At 31.4% G+C, this 12,490-nt stretch overlaps 1 pseudogene; it reads left to right on the forward strand.

Moving 5' to 3' along the window:
• Window positions 1–4,753: 4,753 nt before the first annotated feature.
• LOC132952386 (uncharacterized) lies at window positions 4,754–5,983 on the forward strand (annotated as a pseudogene).
• Window positions 5,984–12,490: the final 6,507 nt, after the last annotated feature.

The raw sequence follows: 12,490 nt of genomic DNA on the forward strand, positions 1-12,490 counted from the left end.
TTTTGATTAAGTTACAATTAGTATTATTGTCTATAATTTATTATTAATAACATATTAACCTAAATAAAACTTGAACTTGACTTACATAATATTTTTAACTTTCTTCACTAATTATGCTTAATGGTTGACTACAGCAAGTTGGGAAAGAATTACCCCTACTAAAAATATTCTTCATATTCAATTGAAAAATCCAGCGCCCACCAATGAATACATCGATGTACGTCGGTTTATTATATATAATTAGGGTTCTAAATTTGAAATATTTCACTTGAAAATTTTACTGTTCATGAAATATTTCAATGAAATTATGAAAAATATTTTTTCTTCTTTTAAACGTGTTCGGTTATAGATGAATAGAAACAATAAATTGATTACATACTTAGAATTAAAGAAAAACATATTATTTTTGTTGATTTATTATTTCATATTTGTTATAACTGTATATTCTATATTTGATAATGCTGAAAAATATTCCTGGCATTATTTTGAGAATAAAAACATATTTTTACATGAGTTAAAATATTGTTGTATATCAGCGATCCAAAAGATAATGATGGTTTGAAATAAATTTGAAGTCAATTCCAACAGTGAATGAAATAATAGTGTATTTTCAGTAATTTTTTTTTTTTATTGTTACAGCATCAACATCATGGTTATTAGCTTACAATATGATTATTTGACAAAAAATGATAGGTTAAATTAAGTTGTACCTATTATAAAATTGAAGAGGAGAGTTTATCTAGGTTTGTATAGGAGTCGATTTTCGATATTTTATTTTCAATGTCCAAATTCATCTCTAAAATGTGTGATATTTTACATTTTACATTTTGAATTTGAATTATTGAGTTTAGTAATTAAAATATCGAAAATTGACTTTTAAACAGACATAGATTAACTTCTCTTCTACAATATATTGATAGGTGTGTTTACTCCTTAGATCATAATTATACTATACTATATGATCTAAGGTTTACTCTCAAACCGCTCAATAAACCATATTATTGGAAATACAAAAATACATTATCATAGAATTTTTCAATACCTACTTATTCATACCCGTTAAGGTAGGTAACTATAAAAAAAACTGTGTTTATGTAAATGTATTTTTAGATTTTTCGGTTATTACAGAATCAACTGCTAGAACTTCGTTTTAAATGTTTAATCCTTAGCTATAAAAGTTGAACATTTTATAAATTTTTAACTACAAAATCATTTTTAAATTTTAAATTTGATAGATGTTATCAAAAATCGAACTTTATATTATGTTTATAATAAAATATTGTGCCTATGAATTTTTAATATTTTTCAATCAGATATTGTCATATTGAGTATTGAGTATTGACAGACATCAAACGTTTCGATTGAAACAAAATAAAAACATTTTTATCGATATTTTTTACTGTACCTATACAATTATTAATATACATTATACAATACACTAATACACATAAAACAGCAATAGGTACCTATGTTAGCTTAGGTGGATTAGATCGGTACGTTGTTTCCAGTAGCGAAGCGTCATAGGAGACAAAGGGACAACCTCTCCCCACTTTGAAATTAGAGCACGGGACGATTAAATAACTATTTTGTTTTATACAATATTTACAAATGTGAATTTTATTCTAAGTTATAAGTATGATGTAGTTTCAATATTTGTTAAAATCGGTTTTTCGTTGTACGCAGTTATGTAGTTCTTAAAATAGATTAGATGTGCGCGATACGGCTGTGCGTACGAGAAGGCCATAGGCGGATATTGGGGGAGACTTGGGGGGCTTAAGCCCCCCCCCCTGAATGTATCAAACCACACTATAGATGTCAAAATAAATTGTGTATTTTAATATACCTATATATACTTGGTGCCTCTGCTAGAATAAAGTAGGAGTACTGAGTAGCCATTAGTTAGTAGGTTGAAGCGTTTAAAAATGTATGTTTACGCTAATGGATAAGACAAAAATGTAAAGCCCCCCCCCACGGATGTGACCAAATATCCGCCTATGTATATACGGATCATTCCAAAATATATGGTATATGTATATCTAATAGACGTTGCGACGCAACGTCTCGCAATTAAGGGCGCTCGGGTATAGGGGTAATGCTAATGTGAGTGGGGTTTACTATGTACGATATGGCCTATGAGACACGTCTCATTACACGTCGTAATTACCTCAGTCCTCAATATTTATTATTGACTTCGTCGTCGCATTGTCACACTATCGTGATAGGTACGTCGTACGTGTTCCTTAATATTTATTGTTTTAAATTGTAATTTGTCCTCATGGGCCATGTCTGATGATTTAATTAATGCCATTTTGAACGATGGAATTATCAACTACTCATACGAAAAAAAATGTGTACATTTGTTATTATATTAAATTATCATTTCAAGGAAGTTGTAACGTTTTAATTTTTTTAAGATAATATTTCAGTTTGTTTTTAGTTTTCGAACATATATTTCTTACCGTATATGTAGATAAAATAAAAGGAGGGGGGAGTCTAGGCGTATTAATGCCAATTGTTTCAGTGTCTCCCCGACCAAAAACCTCACGCCACGCTACCGGCGGTTTCGTAGATGATTTCGGTGACACTCGAATTGCCTCCGGGTGTTTTCGGAGGCAATTCGAGTAGACCGTTTGGGTATACTCAAATTGCCTCCCATGACATACCTGGAATATTAATTAATATATCGATAGTTGTACGTGTACTATCGATTATTATATTATTCCGTAATGGTCAAAAATAAAATGTTTAAGACAGTATTTCCCAGACAGATTAATTTTTCGAATGCAATAATCTTATCCACGATTTGTGATTATCAGTTAATGATTAATCTATCATCAACAGTTCAACACAGTCAGTTTCGTTTTTGCAACCACGATAAATAACACGTTATCATATAGTATATTATATGTATGTACATATTATATTTTTATAAAAATGAAAGTGATCAGCGAAACAGGTAAAACCATTATAATATGTGATGGTTTTAAGTTTGGATACCAAAAATAATTAGCTAATGACATTAAACGGTGGACATGTACGAAAAAAATTATGTACAGCTTACTTGAAAACCGATCAACGCAATAAAATCCAGTTCGAAAATAGTAAACTTAATCACGATTGTGCGAAAGACTCGGAGCAAAAAATCAAGACAGATACTCAGCAACAAATTGAAACGAAAAGCTTTAGAACAGATCTCTGAACAACCAGTATTATTATTAATTATTACTGCTGTGTCAGTCTATTTACTACAACAATTATTTTATACAAACTTAAGTTTTTGACTGTATAACAGAATGATATTTCATCCAAATTATGTTTGATATATTTTTTATCAATCGATTAATTACCTATAGCTATCGTAGGCGATTCCAGTACAAGAGTAGGTAGTGACCCTCTTAGGAGGCAATTCGAGTGAATAGTATTTTTGAAATCAGGAGGCAATTTGGGTAACTATTTGAAAAAAAAATTCACGGGAGGCAATTCGTGAGCGCCCATAATTTCATCGAACAGGCTATGTAGGTATGCGTATAGTGTGTAATATATCTTAGACCTTAGTCCAGCGCTATTTGGGGTGATGATATAATATATTTACGATACATATCGAGCCGAACTAACGTAATACCGTAATATTTTGATCAATTATTCGGGCGGCGCTATGACGAGTGCCCGCCAGACGACCATTATATTATACGTCGTCTCATCGTAATTAGGTCGTGGTGGCGGTATTTCGTATATAATATTATTATACTCGTATGATTATCGCTCTTAAAACCTTTGATTAAAATATTGCGGTTTTAACAAGGGATCTACCCTCCCCCCCGCACTTCCCAGTTCCACTAGCACCCACGCAACACACACACCGTCACCCAGCATTCCTGTCTTCTAACAATGTACCTTTTTCAAAATAAATTACTATACGTTTTCACTATTCATAGGTATGCACCGATAATGGATATATTCAAATATTCAATATTGTGTAATATTATAGTATGCATTCGTTGCATGTACGGTGGTGAAATATTTCGACTAACTGATTATAATAGATATATCCGAAAATAATGACAAAAAAATCAAAACCTTTTTATATACTTTCGTATGTATACTTAGTTACCACTAAAGGTACCAGATATACCTCTATGTATACATTTATAATATATAACAATATTATATTATCTAAACTTAGAGTAGGTATACGTAATAATCTTCAGTAATTCGGATACTATATTATTATGATGATGGAGTACGAGTGCCGTATGTCCGCATCGGTAGAGTACGATTGAGAACGTTGTACCTTTTTGATAACACGATTGAGAACGATTTTTAGAGCGACGTTGCCGTTTAGTACCGTCCCGAAATAAAATGTTCGATAATTAAAAAAATAGTTTACCTATGGATTTCAGTATAATATTGTAAGTACAGGGGCCTCGAATTCCTGTTGTCGTTTATCTTCTTAATGTTTAGTAATAAAGATAATAAATACGATATCGTGGTTTACGTGTCTGCAGATGGTTTACGTATCCGCCAAATTCAGTTGTTTGGTGTACAGAGCGGTAACAACGTAATAATATAGTGTATAATATATAGTGTAATATTAATTATGATGGAAAACTTCAAAATTATAATAACGGCTGAACGCGGAAAAGATCTTGCAGTATTAAATAATGATAAATATTCATTTGTAAGACAACGCAAAGATGGTTTAATGAAATGGAAATGTTCCAATAACAGCTGTAGTGCCAGCTTATTAACAAAAATGGATAAAACTTTTCATTTGTCAAACGGTGAACACGTGAATCATGTAAGTAATAATAATCAAAAAATTGAAAGACAGATTTTAAGAGAAAATTCTAAGCGAAAAGCTGAAGATAATTTATTTACAAGACCTTTAAAAATTATTAGAACTGAGTTACTAAACAGTGATTTACCAAATATTACTCACAATGATATTACATCAGTGCGAAAGGCAATTTATGACAAGAAGAGAAAACAATACCCAATTTATCCTACTAATTTAAATGAAGCTATATCACAATTGAATAATATTCAAAATAACGATTTATGTTTATTTAAAAGTGATCAATTTGTTTTTGTTCCTGAAACCAATGACTTCGTTTGTATAACAACAAGCCAAAATTTAAATTTTATGTCGAAGCAAACCGAATTATTCGGAGATGGTACTTATAATTTTGCACCAAAATTTTTTTTACAGTTATATACATTACACACATATGTAAACGGTTTTTACGTGCCTATTGCTTATTTTTTTTTTACCGAACAAAACAAAACAAATTTACATTAAAATGTGGAAGTATCTCTTGCAAATATGTCCAGCTCTTAACGTTCAAAAGCTGCATTTGGACTTCGAAATCGGTGGTCACGAAGCAGTCAAAGAAATATTTCCGATTGTAGTTATTGAAACTTGCCGTTTTCATATAGCCCAAGCTTGGTGGAGAAAAGTAAGACATTTTTTACTCTAATTTTATTAATAACATATAATTTATTTTATATTATCTCTATGACAGATAAACGGAGAATCAACATTGAGAAGTGCATATAAAGACAAAAATGATGAAGTAGGTCAATGGCTTAAATTATTTTTTGGTTTGCCTTTTCTTCTTCCCACTGATGTTGATAATGCATTTATACAACTTATGGCAATATGTCCAGACTTAGAAGTTGGGAGTTTATTTTCGGATTACGTGCTAACCACATACATTGAGGATGATTCGCTATTCCCACCTATTCTTTGGGCAAAGTACCAACATTAAATCCAAGGTACTTAATATACTATAACTTAATAACTTAATATTTATATGCTTTTATTTGGTCTGCATGTTAATAGTAATTTATTATTTTATTTTTAAGAACCACTAATGGAGCAGAAAGTTTCCACAGAACTTACAACGGGCAATTTTATAGCACGCATCCTCCTACACATGTAGTAATTTCTGTTTTAAAGGAAACCCAAACACAAGCCGTGGCAATAATTTTTTTTTTTTTTTATTGGGTAACCCGCGGCAACATAGGCCATTGGGTGTGGAGGAGGGCACTGTAGGTTTTTAAATTGGGTAGGTTGGTACACATGTGTGTTGTGTTTTGGCAGAATTTCTAATGAGACACCCGTAGGTTTCTGCCGTGCCCCGGGTGGGGGGAAGGCGGCTCTTGTTCTCCGGACACCGTGACTTGCCCTAAGAAAAATGCCGCCCACGGCCAAGGTATCGAACTCGGGTCGGCTGCGTCGCAGCTGACGCCTTAGTCCGCTCGGCCACTCCCCCCCCTCCCCCCCCCCCCCCGTGGTAATAATGAAATCAATTGTAAACAATATTATCAAAACCATGTCCAGCAAAGATTATGATCGGATTATTTCAACAATTAATGCTTATAAAGAGTTTGAACAAACAAAGGACATCATCAAGTATCTTAAGTTTATTGAAAATAAGTAGCTTGGAAAAAAAATTTAAATTTTATATAAACTGGCAAATAAATATAATTTTTTTTATTTTTAATCTTAAGCTGACAAATACTTAATGAAATAAATATAAATATAAACAAATAGGTAATGAAATAAATATAAATATAAAAATTGTCTATTCTTTATGTTAAACTGACAAATAAATAAAAATATTTTGTATATAAATATAAATATAGTCGATTTTTAATCTTAAACTGACAAAAAAATGATATCTGTATATTTTATTTCTATTTTGTATTTTTAATTACTGCGGCAACGTCGCATAAAAATTGGTAGGTAAAAACGTTCTCAATCGTGATATTAAAAAAGGTACTTAAAAAAGGTACCGTTCTCAATCGTGTTCTACCCGTCCGTGTTATATATTAATTATTCACCTAAGATCTGTGGCGTCACCCTTAGTCCAATTTCATTAGTTCATATTTTATTTCATTGATTTTTTACGATTAAGTTATATTTTAGTAAGGGAGAGTTGGCCGTCACGTCTCAGTTATACGACACATTTTTTTTTGTGTTTTTATGTTTAATAGTTTTGCTAAAGCATCACTACATTTTTATTGTTTTTTATTATGTTTAAATTTATTTTACATAGAAAACGGGTAAATTATTCTGTATTAGTCTAATTATATGAGACTGTAGCCAAATCTGTTTTGGTTAACTTATCGTACGTTTTACACTTTTACCTATACATTAAAATCTTTATAGTTTTATATTTTAACATAGATAGGCACTACCTATATTGTAATAATATATTGATAGAAGACTAATATTATTCGCGTCAAATTGATTTTTTCTTTCAGTCCGGTTCTAATTATTCCATTATTATACTTCATTATTTACTTCAACTTTCCAAACTATGTTTTGTAAGCCAACATTTACCAACTTAACTAATTGTTAGTAGTTTGGTTAGGGATCCTCTTTCTTACTTCGTGTATTAATTAAACACTTCCGGCGTGCACCGTCCACCACCGTAAAGTTTTTCAAAGTAATTAAACAGTAATTATATTATTTATATGTTAGATCATATTAATGTTATTATTACTTATTAGATGCAACACATATTTTAATTAATCCAGAGAAATATTAAGGGAGGATTTTTTTTTGGTGGGTTAGGGGAGGCGTTCGCTCCAGGTGGACTTTCTTATATGTACATACTTGCGTAATGCGTTCATAAATATTATAATCAATTAGACAAATAAATAATGTAATAAAATATTATAATATAATTTATAACCCTTATTACGATCATAATTCCTAACTTATCTCTGTATTCTCATAATAATTAATATCGGCAGTAAAAGCGTATGAATAACATTTACTGTTTATACCTGTACAACAGCTTATTGTGAACCATTCTAAAAATCTAAAATAGTAATTTTCTAAGATGCATTTTACCCACAAAACTTTCATATGTATATATTTTTATGATAAGTATTTCGCGTTTCTAATATTATATATAATATAATATTATTTTTTGTTATTTGTTTTTGTATTTTGTATTAATTTCAGTATTATCAAAATTATATTAATATTTTCGCTAACCGTCACAATAATAATTGTATAGTTTTCTATAAGTTAACTTTTGTCGTCATTTAAATGTATTATATTAGAATTTTTTTATGGTTTATATATGTCTATAGCTTCGTGTGAACAGTTCATATTTGTTAGTTAAGGATTTTAAATACTGTGATAATGTGATATTATACACATTTATTTTAGTATGTTTCAAATCAGTGATTTCTAATTTACTAGTAGACTGTCCATCTATAAACTTTTAATTAAAACTTTACTTGGTTTTCGTGTAGATGTTTAGTTGATTTTCTCAAAACTGTTGTGGAAAATAATTGTTTTCTCTAAATTATTTAGTCCACTGCGAGGTTCATGGTTATGGTTTTCATTATTTACTTTCATCTGGTTTGAAAGTCCAAATAATTTTAAGTAAGTTGGACAATTTTAACATAATAACGCCATTATTGTCTTGAACCGTTTGGTTCGGTTGTTGTACCATCAAAATGGAATACTTATAGGTACCTACTACTTAACTATAAATAATTGTATAACATACACAAGACCAATGAACGAATAATATTAAATAGGTACCACGTTCACTGGTACTGCATTTTCGATGTACCTATGAGTAAAATAAGTACTCATTAAGTTTAAATTATAGTCTCAAGTTATAAACTATGACACGAACTATGTCATAGAAATAACTAATGGCGTTGATTCATTATGCCCGAAATTGTTATAACTCATAACTTCCAAATTCAATAGTATAGGTACCTATTATACAATTCTACGTATAGGTACATCTTAATGTCTTATATACCATGACGCCCTCTCCCCTCTGCTATAGTTGTAATCCTTCGAAAATGGGAAAAGCGATTCATCCATAGACGTATTATATAGATATTTTTATATTATAACAATATGTTTATGGACATGGTCTCATACATTGAGTAATATTATATAATGAATAATGATGAAGCTCGAAAATACGTACAAGACTCATTTTGCTTGAATTTTGTGCGCATTGCGCACCACTATGGTATTATTATTTTTTATACCTAATTACCTATTTTTTAATATATAGCTGCGGAGCAATGCGAATTATGTTTTTTTTTCTATTTCCAAATCAAATTTAAGTCGAATTGCGATCGAGTAGAGACAGTATCATTATGGACGTAATAATAATTGGACACGCTGTAGTGTACAATAAGACAAATTAATTTCGACTAGATTTTTTCATCATTTTATCCCCGTCAAACATCTACGATGACACCGACGCTGTCGTTTTCTCCGCTGTAGAATCTGTTTGTTAGAAAACGGTTCAACCCCGTTCGGTTTTCCTCTCGGACATATTTTTTTTATGTAGGTACACAATATTTCGTTTGTCACGAATATCCGTCGTTAGTTATTGCGGTCGAGTCATTTTAATTATACGTAATAATTACGTCGTCTGACTGTGTACAGGTTGTCTGCTTTCGTGTGTAGTGCCATATTATTGTAAGCAATATAGTTAGATAATGTTATGACGTACCTACACCCTGCAGGGAAATCACAAAGGTTAGACAAACCTTGTCTCGTTATTGTTTCGTTCTCCGCGTTATACAGTTGTGCACAATATCCCTGCATGTACCTAATAATATCATATGTATAGAACATAATATTATATTGTTGGTCAGAATAGAATATTATCTCGTTTGCGATTTTGACGTAGGGAATTCGTGTTGTCCAACACAATTTTAATATAGGTACGCCGTTCTAATTTATTTCTTCGATTGAATTGTTTTTTCAGCAGAACATACTATATAAAGTATATCATTTAAAATATGGCTCTATATATTATACTATACTAAAAATTCAAAAAAGCAGAATCGAAATAATTTATGTATTATTAAAGGAAAAAACGGGGACGAAAATGTTTGGCAAATCACCTTGTATAAATAACTTATATAATCAAACATTCAACATTAAACGTACTTATAGTGTTGTGTTCGATAAATATGTAAAACAGACGGTGTGTATTTGTGTTGCACGCGGTTTGTGCTTTAATTATACGCATTTAGCTGTTAATCGATTTACATTTATAATTTATAACCAATGGATTTAGTTTTAGTAATAATCATAATGATCATACATACCACTATACCATTCGTTTTTGTGGGACAATATAGGGCATTACATTGTAATATGCTCGTATTTGAGTATTTCTGTATGTTATTGTTGGGCTATACGCAACGATATAGGATTACATTAGTCAACTATAGACCACGGTTAAACATTTTTTAACAGTCAAGATATTCTAATGTACAGCACCTAAACGTAAGACAAATTTCAAAAGTATTTTTACTTTGGCTCGGCGTACACACACACACACACACTCACATATTATAAAATATACATAATATACCTTCTTATGCGCATAATATCTTCGAATGAGAACCAAAGCGTATATTATACAGTGCATATAAACTCATTCCCTTTGCTTTCGGATATTATTAATATTTATAGGCACTATAATAATATATAAATACACGTATAATATACTATGCACATATAAATTCAAAGACTCGTATTCGCGCGTAGGATACGGGTCACAAACTATTTAAGATGTATATATATATATTGTATATTATTATATATGGTGTACATTATACATATTATATACGTTTGTATTATACAAACACGTGATCGAAATAATTTTTTTACGACAAGCTCGATGACTCGGGGTAGAGGTACATAATATTATACAAATTATTATTCCACCAGTCCGTGTGTTGTTATACACTGCGGAACGTTCGCAGGTCTGTGCTCGTATTTTTTAAAACGCCTACCGACAACCGGCGCACAACTCACGCTCAAGGGCTGGTTAAGCGCACCCCGGTGCTTTCTGCAGTACATAATCATAATATATTGTATTATATATAGGTAGGTACAAATTCAAAAGTAGTTTCATGTATGCCTAAATACGTCGATAACCACATACCCAAACACGTCCATACACAAGTGTAATGAAATAGTGTTATATTATGAAGAGCACATATATAATAATAAACGCGGGGTGATCCATTCGACCTAAGACACTCATTATTTCAGTAAACACCGACGTAGTTCAAAGTATTTATTTTAGACGATTTTAAATCTTTACAACATTTTTTATTTTTTTTTTTTTTACTCTTTTGAATAACAAAATACAGTTTTTAATTCTTCATCCCGAAGCAGAAAGTTATTCGGAGTATTTCGATCTACGGAAACCTGAACACTTCGGACAAGTAGCTTATTAGTTATTAGTTAAAAGTTTTTAAAGTGTATATGAGCGGAGTAGTTGGCTTACATTTAGGGGGACCTAACCCCTGTTACCACTCCACTCATCGAAACTTTAAATACCTACTTAAAACTCGCATAAGCCACTCGTTGAAAATTCGGCTTTTATGATTTTCTGCTTTGAAATAAGGAATTAAAAAAAATTAAAATATAAACAACAAAAACAACAAAAACAGTGAAAATGTTTGTTTTTTTAACGACTTAAAATTAAGTGAAAAAAAAAATAAAAAAATATTTTCCAAAGAGTTATCAGTATTTGAAATAATGGTTGGCCGTACGTTAAATATCCGGTATATTATATGAATTAAATATTTTACACATACACATATATGCATGTACATAAAGTTAGTGTTATGCGCAACGCATATGTAATATACATTATACATATATCTATATACATTATAGTAATACAATGTGTACATTGTAGAAATCATGGTATGTACTAGTGTATCGTACGTTATATGTTATATTACATGTATATATTATATATTATTATTATCATCCACTCCGACAGCGTATACAATCGCACTGCACGACTGCAGCCGAGCTCGTACTCACGATGTTCGGTGTAAATTTATGCGGGATGGCGATCGCAAGTGCAGACTTTGTTGGTTATTTCGGTTCGCCCCCGGGGCGTAACTTTAAATAATAATATTACTATACACACATACGCGTATATAGACGGTAAAATATTATACAACGGGCGTTTTCGCGATATGGAATACTGCACTAGCGCACCCCCTGCACACTGTCCCTTCTCGTCGTCGTCGTCACTTCATCGTCCTGCGACCATACAATCACGGTAACGATTTATAGCACAGGTATATATATATAGGACCTAGGTAAGTATATATAGGACCCCAAAACGGTATACGCACGCACGCACACGACTATTGGGCCCTTTGGAATTTTTCCCGGTCCCGATCGATACCTTCCGCGCGCCTATAATAACAGTAGTATATACCTACTACATTATGTCCATATACACGTATCGTAGATACATGACCCGTAATGCGCGAGAAAACCCCATCGAAACAATGACATTTTTCGCAGTTACGAACCGATATGCCTAACATGCGGAGATTAACAATGGTTGTAATAATTGATGCGATGCGTTTTCGATCCGGACGATCGGATGCAAACGTATATTTTTTACCAACGCTGCGTGCACAGGAGAGTTACTCCTACGTTCAT

Source organism: Metopolophium dirhodum, chromosome 9 (genome assembly GCF_019925205.1).
Source record: "Metopolophium dirhodum isolate CAU chromosome 9, ASM1992520v1, whole genome shotgun sequence".
NCBI lineage: Eukaryota > Metazoa > Arthropoda > Insecta > Hemiptera > Aphididae > Metopolophium > Metopolophium dirhodum.